The sequence below is a fragment of the Gorilla gorilla genome, chromosome 12 (assembly GCF_029281585.2).
Source record: "Gorilla gorilla gorilla isolate KB3781 chromosome 12, NHGRI_mGorGor1-v2.1_pri, whole genome shotgun sequence".
In the NCBI taxonomy this organism is placed as follows: Eukaryota; Metazoa; Chordata; class Mammalia; order Primates; family Hominidae; genus Gorilla; species Gorilla gorilla.
Window position 1 is genome coordinate 24,760,860 of NC_073236.2, and position 12,529 is coordinate 24,773,388.

Below are 12,529 nucleotides of genomic sequence, written 5' to 3' on the forward strand. Positions count from 1 at the left end.
GCCGAGGAGAGAGCAGGGCACACCTGGAGTCTATATCACCTGCCTTCGCTAGGGAGTCTTGGGCCCTCTCCACATTCAAGGCGAGGGGAGCAGAGGATCTCCACGAAGACCCCCTGAGCACCTCCCTTCTCTTTTTGCTGATAGATAACCCAAGGCTTAAGGGGTTTTGGAACCAAGACATGGTCACTGACATTAGAGGAATGGCTCGCTCTCCCTCCTACCATCCCTACCTGGTAAGGGGGGGCAATTGACCCTTTCCAAAGCACCCTGGTTGCTGTAGGAAGGAGAATGGAGACATCGGGCTGAGCCCACTGGCCTCCTTCAGTGCTCGGGCTCTCTCCTGCAGACAGCCTTCCTCAGCAGCCACACAGCTCAGGGCTTCTCCTCCCTGGGTGCCAGTAAGCCCAGGTAAGCCTCTGGCTGCCCAGCAATTCCCATACCCAGAGGGAGGAGCCAACAGGGCAGGCCACGTTCTCACCAAGCCATCTGCAGAGGGGTCAGGTCCACCCTGAGTCCTCCCTTCTCAGTAACAAGCTGCTGCTGTGTTTTCCATTGTCCCACAGCTGATTTGTCAGTCGGTGCAATCACAGCGAGGACAAACACTAATGCCCCTGCTGAGACCTCTCTTCCGGCTGATGATGTGGACCTTGACTCCACAGCAGGAGTCTGCAGGCCCTCCAGCTGGCCCTCGGTAGCCTGGAGTGGCTCGTCCTGGACAGACTCACTGCTATGACGCAGGGGGAACTGCCAGGAGTCCCTGAGCGAGGTGATCTGAGAAATGCCATGGCAGTGTTCTAAGCCAGCAGCCCGGCTTACCCACAACCTCTCTGCTGTGTGACCTTGAGCAAGTGCCTTAACCTCTCTGAGACTCAGCTTGCCCTTCTGTTAAAGAATGATCATATATGACACCTAGCAAGGTTGTGTGGAGTATCAGCAACAAGGAATCCACTGCAGCCAGTGTTGCAGGTGCAACTGGCTGGGGCTGGTGTCACGGGTGGTAAAAGAATTTACCGAGACAGTCGTGGGTAAAGAAAGTCTGAAGACACCTTGCAAGAGAACAGCAGGCAGCACGGCAGAGAGAAGACCACCTCCCCAGGGGCAGAGGCCAGGGGGAAGTTTGATAGGGTCACACTGGAGAGGCGACATGCAGACAGGGTCATGCTGGAGAGGCCACATGCAAACAGAGTCACGCTGGAGAGGCCACATGTGGATACGGTCATGCTGGAGAGGCGACATGCAGACAGGGTCACTCTGGAAAGGCCACATGCAGACAGGGTCACTCTGGAAAGGCCACATGCAGACAGGGTCACTCTGGAGAGGCCACATACAGACAGGGTCATGCTGGAGAGGCTACATGTGGAAACGGTCACACTGGAGAGGCGACATGCAAACAGGGTCATGCTGGAGAGGCCACATGCAAACAGGGTCACGCTGGAGAGGCCACATGCAGACAGGGTCACGCTGGAGAGGCCCCATACAGACAGGGTCACGCTGCTGGAGCTAACGTGCAGAGTGAGGTATTTGGTAACAGGAGGTTGTGCAAGCGGGCTGCTTGTGGTTAGCCATTTCTTAGAACAATGGCTCTCACCCACCCTAGTTCATGTTCTTGCTAGCTAGGGCCTGTGGTGCCATGGAGTTGTGCAGAGGAGGGAACCCCTTCCTCATTTCTGTCAGCTGATCGGGACTCCACAGTTTGGTTTCGCTGCATATGACAATCCCAGCAAAAGAAGCATAAAAAAGAAAGAAGCTGATTTCTTTCTGAAGGGAGAATCTGGGGATGACTGATTGAGGGTGAGGTGGCAGCTCCTTGATGTCCTCAGGGACCCAGATCCTGGCTGTCCTGCTCCTCGTCCTCCACACATGGTGTCTAGCCTCAAAGCCACTCCATGGTCCAAGGTGGCTGCTGGTGCTCCAGCCATCAAGACCACAAGACAGGTGGAAAAAAGCTGGAAAAGTACACGGCAGAAAAGGGCCCCTCCCAGAAGTCCCAGCTGAGTCAGCTTGTTTTTTAGCCATCTTCCTGGAAGTCTCCTACAGCACTTCTGCCTTTAACCCACTGGCCACTACTTAGCAGCTTGGCTCTACTTAGCGTCACGGAGGAAGCCGGGAGATGCAGGTTTTCATTCCGGCCAGCTACATGCCCCACCACACATCAGGGTTCTGCTTCCGTGGAGGAAGGGAAGAGGACCATGTCTGTACAAGAGGAGCTAGACCCATGATAAACATGAGCCACGCTAATGTTGTCAGCATCCCCAGAACAGCCAGCAACACAGCCTCGCATCACACCCAACCTCCTGCCAGCCTCCAGCCCTGGGCAGCGTCCTCACTGCACCGCAGCCTAGAGAGGGAGCCAGGGTGCAAAAGGGACAGAAAGGGAGAGAACCGGAGGCCAGGCTGACCCGAGCAGCCAGGGACAGAGGACAGATCCGGGAGGCAGATGGGAGTTCAGGGCAAGGAAAGTCTTGGGGGCTGCCTGGGGCAGGGGGAGGGAGATGTGGGGGGCAGAGGTAGGGGTGAGCTGCACCTGGGAGGGAACATGCACCCTCTTCCTAAGGAGACCCTGAGAGGCTTAGGGGAGACGGTAGCATGCAACAGCACCTGCTGCTCCCCTCTGCAGGAGGCCGACTCCACGGAGGACCATGCTCTAGCAGAGGAACCCAAATACGCATTTCTCCCACACCTCAGCCTCTCCTGGACCCAAGGCAGGTACAGGCTCAGACCTGGGGAACCGGCTGGAGACTTTCCTCTTTTTGCTGACTCTGCCCTGGCATATTCTGAGATACAGGGGTCAAGACTTTAACATATGAATTTGGGAGTCACAATTCAACCCAGCATGCTATACAGATCTCAAGGGTGTCACTCAGGGAGTTGACAAAGGCAGACTCCACCAAGATAAGAACCTGACCACCCCCGAGATATGTGCTCATCAGTCCCCACTGCACCCCCTCCAGTGGCGACTTTTCATTGCAGATCAGCGTGACCTGTTCTAGAGCTTCCTACAGGCAGAGTCAGGCCACACTGGCCCGGCCCAGCTCTCAGAGGCCCGCCATCACTGTGCACCCACACACCACCAGCTGTAACCCAGGCACAGGACCTCAAGGTGGGCCGGCTCAGCTGCCATCAGGAGCGAGTGGTGCTGAGGTATCCAGCAGGGCAACACATGGTCCTCCCAGGAGCCGTGGCCCAGCACCTCCTGGCCGGAATGGCCATCCTATTCAAATAAATGAGTAACAAAAATGGGCACGCTCTCCACTTCCAAAAGCAATGCTGGCCAGGCGCAGTGGCTCACGCCTGAAATCCCAATGCCAGAGGCGTTGGAACCAGAGCAACTCCATCTTGAACAGGAGCTGGGTAAAGTGAGGCTGAGACCTGCCGGGCTGCACTCCCAGGAGGTTAGGCATTCTAAGTCACAGGATGAGATAGGAGGTCGGCACAAGATACGGGTCATGAAGACCTTGCTGATAAAGCAGGTTGCAGTAAAGAAGCCGGCCAAAGCCCACCAAAACCAAGGCGGCCATGAGAGTGACCTCTGATTGTCCTCATGGCTCATTATATGCCAATTAGAATGCATTAGCTGCTAAAAGACACCCCCACCAGCACCATGACAGTTTACAGATGCCATGGCAACGTCTGGAGGTTACCTTGTAAGGTCTCAAAAGGGAGGGGAGGAGACCTCAGTTCCTCTTCATCCCTTTACTTTCCTGATAAACTTGCTCTCGCTTTACTCTGTGAACTCACTCCAAATTCTTTCTCGCATGAGATCAAAGAGACCTCTCTTGGAGTCTGGATCAGAGCGCCCGCTTTTCCAGTAACACCAGCACTTTGTGGGAAAGACAGAGGCGGGAGGATTGAGTGAGGCCAGGAGTTCAAGATCAGCCTGGCCAACATAAGGAGACCTAAGTGCCTAACTTAAAAAAAAAAAAAGGCCAGGCATGGTGGCTTACGCCTATAGTCCCAATACTTTGGAAGACCGAGGTGAGCAGATCACTTGAGCCCAGCAGTTCGAGACCAGCCTGGACAACATCGTGAAAACTTGTCTCTACAAAAAAAAAAAAAAAAAAAAAAAAAAAACAAAGAAATTCCCGGGCAGAATACTGTGCACCTGTAGTCCCAGCTATTCAGAAGGCTGAGATGGGAGAATCTCTTGAGCCCAGGAGGTAGAAATTGCAGTCAGCTGAGATTGCGCCACTGCACTCCAGCCTGGGTGACAGAGGGAGACCCTCTCTCAAAAAATAAAAATAAAAAAAGAAACCCAGGCAGGCATGGTGGCACGCACCTGTAGTCCCCAGCTGCTCCGGAGGCAGAGGCAGCAGAATTGCTCGAGTGCAGGCTGTAGGTCAAGGCTCTAGTGAGTTACGATTGTGCCACTGCACTCCAGCCTGGGTCACAGAGCAAGCTGCAGTCTTAAAAAATAAAAATAAAAAATAAAAGCAGTGCTATTTTCCTACAAATGAAGAAATCTCATCAGACAAATACTGCCACAAACCAGATGAAAATCATGATCTAATATTCCAACAAGAACTTCAGCTCCGAAGGGATACTACAGCACAGAATAAGAACAGAGGAGAATAAGCACAAAATAAGAACACAGGGAAGAGGTGGCCAAACGGCAGCTGAGTCTGTGGTAGGAAATGACAGAATTCAGGAAGGAAACTGAAGAAAAAGACAAAACCATCTCAGAAATGAAGAAATGAAGTTACAGGTAATACGAGAGCACAGACACCACGAAAATCACGTAAAAAAGGAAAAAGTGAGCAAATAGAAAGAAAGAGGAAAGAGATTAAAAAGGATTAGAGAGAAAGTGACTATAAAAGACCAGTAAAGGGCCAGGCACGGTGGCTCCCGCCTGTAATCCCAGCTCTTTGGGAGGCAAGACAGTTGGATCACAATGTCAGGAGTTCAAGACCAGCCTTGCCAAGATGGTGAAACCCCATCTCTACTAAAAATACAAAATTTAGCCGGGCATGGTGATGTGTGCCTGTAATCCCAGCTACTCGGTAGGCTGAGGCAGGACTATCGCTTGAACCCAGGAGGCAGAGGTTGCAGTGAGCTGAGATTGTGCCATTACACTCCAGCCTGGCAACAGAGCGAGACTCTGTCTCAAAAAAAAACAAAAAAACAAAAAAAACAGTAAAGGTGCTCCAGCGTACATATACGATAGAAAAAACTCTAACAGATCAGAACAAGTATTGACTGCTTGATTTATGTGAGATGTGGTCTCATATAAGCTAGCGTTGCCCAGGCTGGCCTTGAACTTCTGGCCTCCTGAGTAGCTGGGACCACAGGTGTGCACCACAGCACCTGCTGAACAAGGATTGAAACTATCATTCAAGACCTCTTTATTGAAATGCAGGCAGACTTGCGCCTGCCTGTAAAAGTGCATGCTGTATACTTGTGTGTGTTGGCCCAGAACAGTCAACACAAAACATGCCTTTGTAAAATCACTGGACTTTAAAGATAAAGAAATAATCCTTTAGGCAGCCAGACAGAAAGACCAAGTATCTTATAAAGCAAAGAAAACCAACTTGACATCAGACTTCTCCAAAGTGACATTCAATACCAGAAGAAAAAAGAAGCAATGCCTCCTTATCTAGAATTTGTGGGTAGAATTCTGTCCCCCAAAAAGGTATGTTACACTTTGGGAAATTGAGGCAAGTGGCTCACTTGAGATCAGGAGTTCGAGACCAGCCTGGCCAACATGGTGAAACCCTAGCTCTAATAAAAATACAAAAATTAGCCGGGCATGGTGGGGTGGGTGGAGGCGCCTGTAATTCTAGCTACTCGGGAGGCTGAGGCAAGAGAATTTCTTGAACCCAGGAGGTGGAGGTTGCAGTGAGCCAAGATCCCGCCACTGCACTCCAGCCTGCACAACAGAGCAAGACTCTGTCTCAAAAAAATAATAAAAATTTTAAAAGATATGTTAAAGCCTCAACCCCTGGTACCTATGAATGCAACCTTTTTGGAAATAGGGCCTTTGCAGATATAATCAAGTGAAGACGCAGTCACACCTGATTGGAGTGGGCCCTGATTCAATACAACTCACCTCCTTATAAGAAAACAAAAAAGGCTGGGTGTGGTGGCTCATGCCTGTAATCCCAGCACTTTGGGAGGCCAAGGTGGGTGGAGCACTTGAGGTCAGGAGTTCGAGACCAGCCTGGCCAACATGGTGAAATCCCATCTCTACTAAAAACACAAAAATTAGCCAGTCGTGGTGGCGGACACTTGTAATCCCAGCTCTTTGGGAGGCTGAGGCAGGAGAATGGCGTGAACCCAGGAGGCGGAGCTTGCAGTGAGCAGAGATCATGCCACTGCACTCCAGCCTGGGCTACGGGGCAAGACTCTGTCTCAAAAAAAATAAAAAATAAAAAATAGAAGATGATTCGGCTCATGATTCTGGAGGCTGGGAAGTCCAAGTTTGAGGGGCTGCATCTGGCGAGGGCCTTCCTGCTGTGTCATCACATGGCAGAAGGCATCACATGGCAAGAGAGTGTGAGAGAGTGAGAGAACACATGCCCAGCCTCGAGGCCTTTTGTTACCTGCATGGATCATCCATGGATCATCCTAAACACCTCCCATTAGGCTCTACCTCCCAACACTGTTGCATTGAGGACTGAGTTTCCAACACGTGTTTTTAGAGGGACACATTCAAATCACAGCTTCCCCCCTCCACCACCCATTTTAATCCTGGGCTTTGCCTGGCTCCAATTCCTCTCTTATGTAAAGCAATGGATCAGACACACAGCCTTGGGGGATCTGTGAGAACTGAAGGGACGGGGGCCTCTCTCACACAGAACCCCAAAACCCTCCCATGCCTCCAGGACCCCCAGCAGGGAAGAACCCCACCTAACTCAGGGCCCAATCAGAGGCAGGGCCAAGGGTTATCCCTGACCTCAGACTGGTTTTCCCAGGGTAGGGTCTGAGAACCCCGAGCAGCCAGTCCTTCTTCCCATGGGATGCGACTGGGCAGGGCCAGTGAAGGAACCCAGAGGCATGTTAGTCAAAGAGGGTTTCAGGCTCTGGGTGCGGGGTCCTGCATGGTGAGAAGCTGGGCCCACCTCCCACAGAGCCCACAGAACAGACTCAAACTCAGACACCAACAAGAAGATGCCAAGGCTGGGGAGGGCAGGCCCAGCCCGCAGAGTTCCTGCAAGGACTCTTCCCTGGCTGTGGTCAGAGCAGCTCCTCAGGAAATCCCTGGCAGCAGAGTGGGCACCCCCTCCGGGCACCAGGAGGAGAGGTGTGCAGGGGGGATTCCGGGTCAGCCATTGGGATTTGAGACTCTCCTGGACACCCACATCCACTTCTCCCCCACCAGGCGTTTCTCCCATCAGGGAAGAGGAATGCTCAGATGGGCCCAGAGGCCATGCAGAAAGAAGGAGGCCTCCCCTGGGGCTGAGAAGGCAGTGATGGGAGGCCGGCCCCAGGCTTGGGGTGTGGGTGGTTTCAATTGGAAAACTTTTATAATAAAAAATTGGAAGAAAGAATGTAATTCCCTCTACAAAAATATGTCCTCATGATGCCACGTACCCACCTACACCCACCTGACCCCAGGTGCCTCCTTCCACAGCCAGCCACTGCAAAGGAGGCCAGGGAATGTGTCTTCCTGGTGCCCACGAAGGAGACACAGAGCTGGAGGGCATGGGGACCCAAGGTTCCAGGCTTCGGAGGGGAAAGCGTCCACAGCGACCCCACAGTAAGGACAGCCTCTGATGGCAGCCCCCACTGGCCAAACTACATCCCCCTGGGCAGAGTGCACCGGGCCTGGCTTCCCTCCATGCTGGTTCCAACTCACAGCCGGGTTGAGGTCAGGGCGAGGCCAGGTCCCCCCTCATGGGGAAGGCTCCCTGGGTGCTTCCCTGGTCAGGGCTGTGCATTCTTGTCACCAGTCCCTCCCTGACCCCAGTGACTCTGGCTGGGCCTCCACCCCTGCCCAGACCAACCCCACCACAGAAGACCCTGACCTACCATTCACTCTTTTTTAAATATTTTATTTTTTCAGAGACAGGGTCTCACTGTGTTTCCCAGGCTAGAATATAGCGGCTGTTCACAGGCATGATCATAGCTCACTGCAGCCTGGAATCTCTGGCCTAAAGCAATCCTCCTGACTCAGCCTCCTGAGTAGCTACAGAGCCACAGGCCATGCCCAGCTCTCAGCATTCCCTCTTTTACTTTATTTTATTTATTTATTTATTTATTTATTTATTTATTTATTTATTTATTTATTTATTTTGAGGTGGAGTTTCACTCTTGTCACCCAGGCTGGAGTGCAATGGTGGGATCTCAGCTCACTGCAACCTGCGCCTCCTGGATTCAAGTGATTCTCCTGCCTCAGCCTCCCCAGTAGCTGGGATTACAGGCACCCACCACCACGTCCAGCTAATTTTTGTATTTTTTTTTTTTTTTTTAGTAGAGATGGGGTTTTGCCATTTAGGCCAGGCTGGTCTTGAACTCCTGACCTCAAGTGATCTGCCCACCTCAGCCTCCCAAAGTGCTGGGATTACAGGCATGAGCCACCATGCCTGGCCGGCTTTCCCTCTTGAGCACATGCATGTAGGCAGGAATCCCAGCCCCCTTTGCAGATGAGCAAACTGAGACAGAGAGGTTCAGCCACCTGCAAAGGTCGCACAGCCAGGATCCACCACCTTCTCACAGCACCCACCCTCTTCCCAAGGAGTGCCCAGTTCAGCAAGGCAGGTGACACCAATCCCAACTGGGCGGCCAGGTTTTATGAGGCCAGGACAAACAGCACTGATTTGAAGCCTTGTAGAGGGGTTCAAATCACAGGCCCTGCCACAGGCTGGCCTCAGGGTCCTGGGGGAGCTGTGGGCATGCTTCTGAGCCGTAGCTCCTCTATCCACCCAAGGGAGCTGGTAGCACTGTCCTTAAGAGTGTGCTGTGAGCCCGGGGGGTTGCAGGTGGGCATTGAATGATTCCTACCACCCCACAAATACCACTCTGCCCCTCCAACGGGGGCAACCCCTCATGGCCTGCCTCGGCAGCCTGGAAGTTACACTCTATTGCATCACCCCCAGGAAAATGGAGAGAGGCCCCCAGGACCTCATGAGGGTGGTTTTCTGCATAATAAGATGCCTTGGATATTCCTAGAGGTCCGAGCCTAGGCCTCTGTCAGCACATCAGTGAATGCAGCCCTGCTGGACAAGCTCAGGAGGACTCCAGGATCCCGAGTGACACATTCCACATCCACACAGGCAGACCGGGGCCTGCAATTACAGATGGGAGGTCCCAAGGTCCAGGTGGGGGCTCCCACATGTTCCCAGGAAAGCACCAGGCAGGGAGGGTGGTGGGCAGCAGTTCTGGGCTTTGCTCCTCCCCAGGCCCCATTTCTTCATCTGTAAAATGGGGAGAAAATATTTTCCCTTCCTAACTGCATTGGAAAGATGAGATAAGCAGCCGACTGGGGAAGGTGGAACTTCCCACTCACCCAATATTGGGCGAAATAAGTGGGTTCAGAGACTGAGTGGTGGTGCTGGCCCCAGACACTGGTGAGGATGCAACAACTTGCAGGACTCAGCCTGTCGAACCCCTGCCCGCTGCTGCACTGATGCCTCCTTCCCCCTCACAGAGCCCTGATGCCGGGCTGTCCTGATGGCGGGAGCTCCCCTAGGCCTCCACAGCCGTGGTCCAAATGAACCCTGCACTCCACACCAGAGCTCCTCACCACTGGGGCACCCTGGGCTGCCCTCGGGGCTGGCACTCTCGGTGGTGGGGGCCGTCCCACGCCTGGTAGGATGCTGAGCGGCACCCCCGGCCTCCACCCACTAGACGTTGGTAGCATTCGTTGTGACAACCAATTTATACCCAAACATTGCCAATACTGCCCCCAGTGGAGAACCAATGACGGGTAGTCTAGACTGTCCACGTCACCTTCTCTTAGTTCTTCCCCAGACTGGGACGTCTCACAACCAAGTCCTTGTCCCACCCCACTCTCTACATCCCGGCATCAAGCACCGCCCCCTGCTGAGGGCTCGGCCAATGTTTCCTGAATGAATGAGTGGCCTCTGGATGTGAGCATGGGTCACACACCTCATGGTGATTGGATGGGGGTTTCTCATGAGTAGAGGGACCCCCACATGCCAGGGCTGCGCTGAGCAGGGACGTCAGTGACTCCCTCTGTGAAGGCGGCCACTTGAGGCAGGATTCTAGGAGCCTCTGTCACACCCAGCAGTGCACAGGATGATTCAGAGAGAGGCTGTCCCAAGGCCTCCCGGCTCACTGGTCGCAGTCTTCCCGGTCCTCCCGCCACCCTCCACACAGCACCACTGCCACCCACATCCCTGCTGGGCAGGAGAGGGGGTCGGGAGGGCAGACACAGGGCAGTGGCGAGTCTGATCCAGGTTTTGTGAGGCCTCCCTATAAAGAAAAGAATACAAACTTACAAAAACAAAATTAGGTATGATAGTGAATATTTCTTTAGGATGAGGAAAAAAAAAAAGCAAACATACAAAATCCAGAAAACCAACATTGTGTTTTTACAAAGGGCCTGCTCCATCTCCATAACACTTCTTCCTGCACTTTTTGGCTGTGTACTTTTTAACTATCTCATTGTTTGAGAATTTTACATCACCTACGATAGAATGAATAGAAACATAATTGCTCTTCCTCCAGCATGGCTGATTGAAAATTGTTTTTTCTTATTCATAATTAGAACACATAGAACAGATGACTTAACACGTGCACACAGCTTTGCAGTACAGCTAGAGGTCTGTGTACGTTAAACAACAAGTTCTGATTAATTCTATTTACAAGATTCCTGTTTGCAAAAGGAAGCAGGCCAGGCATAGTGGCTCCCACCTGTAATGCCAGTACTTTGGGAGCCCAAGGTGGGCAGATCACTTGAGCCCAGGAGTTTAAGACCAGCCTGGCCAACATGGTGAGATCTTGTGTCTACAAAAAAAAAAAAAAAAAAATAGCTGGATGTGTAGTTCCAGCTACTCAGGAGGCTAAGGTGGAAGGATTGCTTGAGCCTGGGAGGTTGAGGCTGCAGTGAGCTGTGACTGCCCTACTGCACTGCAGCCTGGGCGACAGAGCAAGTCCCTATATCAAAAAAAAAAAGAGGAAGCAGCAATGCTGGGTGCACATTTATAATTGTATACGATGCATTTATCAACAGACCATTTCTGCTCTGGCGAGGCCCTGATGAGAGCTGAATACTCTGCTTACAATGGCACACGCCCGAGGACCGTCAGAGGGTCCACCGGGCGCTTGGGCTCCGTGTGTTTCAGACCAGCCTGGCCAACATGGTGAAATCCGCATCCATGTGCAGTGCAGAGCATGGCAGGGTGCATTCTCCTCCTCACCGTCTCTCCCAAGCACCTTCAGGTCGTGATGCCGAAGAAACCATCTATGCCCAGGTCTTAATCCATAAAGGTGCCTAACAGAGGTCAACGCTATTGAAAGGAAAGTCTAACATCGCTCTTGAAACATAGAAATGAGAGATGCGGCAGGCCCCGCAGGGAAGCAGGGGGAAGCCGCAGGCAGACCAGGAGGCAGAAAGGAGCGAGGGAAAGGCCAAGCCACAGCCTGTGTTGGCTTCCCTGGGAAAGCCGGGCAGAGCAGGGGAGAGAGCTTGGGACGGGCTGATTTGTCTGATTCTGGGTTGCGGGGCTGTCCCTTGTGGTCTGGTTCTGGGCCTGGGTTGACACTGGGCAGGGAAATATTGGCTGGGGGTACAGATGATGAAGGAAGTGGTTTGGAGCAGGGGCTCTGGGCAGCAGGGGAGGTGCCAACAGCCCTGGTCAGGAGCTTGGCCCTGTCATCATGACCGCAAGTACTCAAACGCAGGATCTAAGGAGGCACAGATCAAGGACGAAGCCAGCAGGAAGGTCAGTGAGGATGAGGGGGACTTGGGGTCTTTCTTCCTCTGCCTCCTTCCCCTTCCCACACTGGAGGGTAAATTGTGTTCTTCTGTGAAAGTCACAAGAACTCTCAGACACCCAGAGAGAGTTCACACACAAACACAGGAAAAGACACAAGTCGTATGACCATCTCAGCAGATGCAGCCGAATGTTTGATGACACTCACTGTCTGTTCTTAAGGAAAAGCTCAGCCCTCTGGGAAGAAAAGACCCATTGTTAAGCTGATGAAGGCCATCTATGGAAAAAGTCAGAGCTGCCAACAGAGCTAACAGGAAAATGTTGAAAGCTTTCTTTACAAGATTGGCAAGGGGACAAAGAATCCTATTAGTGCCACTGCTATTCAATATCAGCCTGGATGTGGCAGACTGCACAGTGAGTCGGGTAAAGTTTGTGAAGAAGAAAACAAAACTGTCTTTATTCACAGATGATATGGTTGTGTATGCAGAAGAGTCTACATAATCCACAGGGAAATTCTGAGGATTCAGAGGAGTTTAGCAAAGTTGTTGGGTTCAAAATCCATAGGCAAGATTCCATTTTCTTACTATATATTAGCAACAATGTTGGAAAAGTAAAATTTATAAAAAGACATAATAGCACAAAATATCAAGAATCTAAGAATAATGTACAAGGTCACTGTACAGAAATGTTATTAG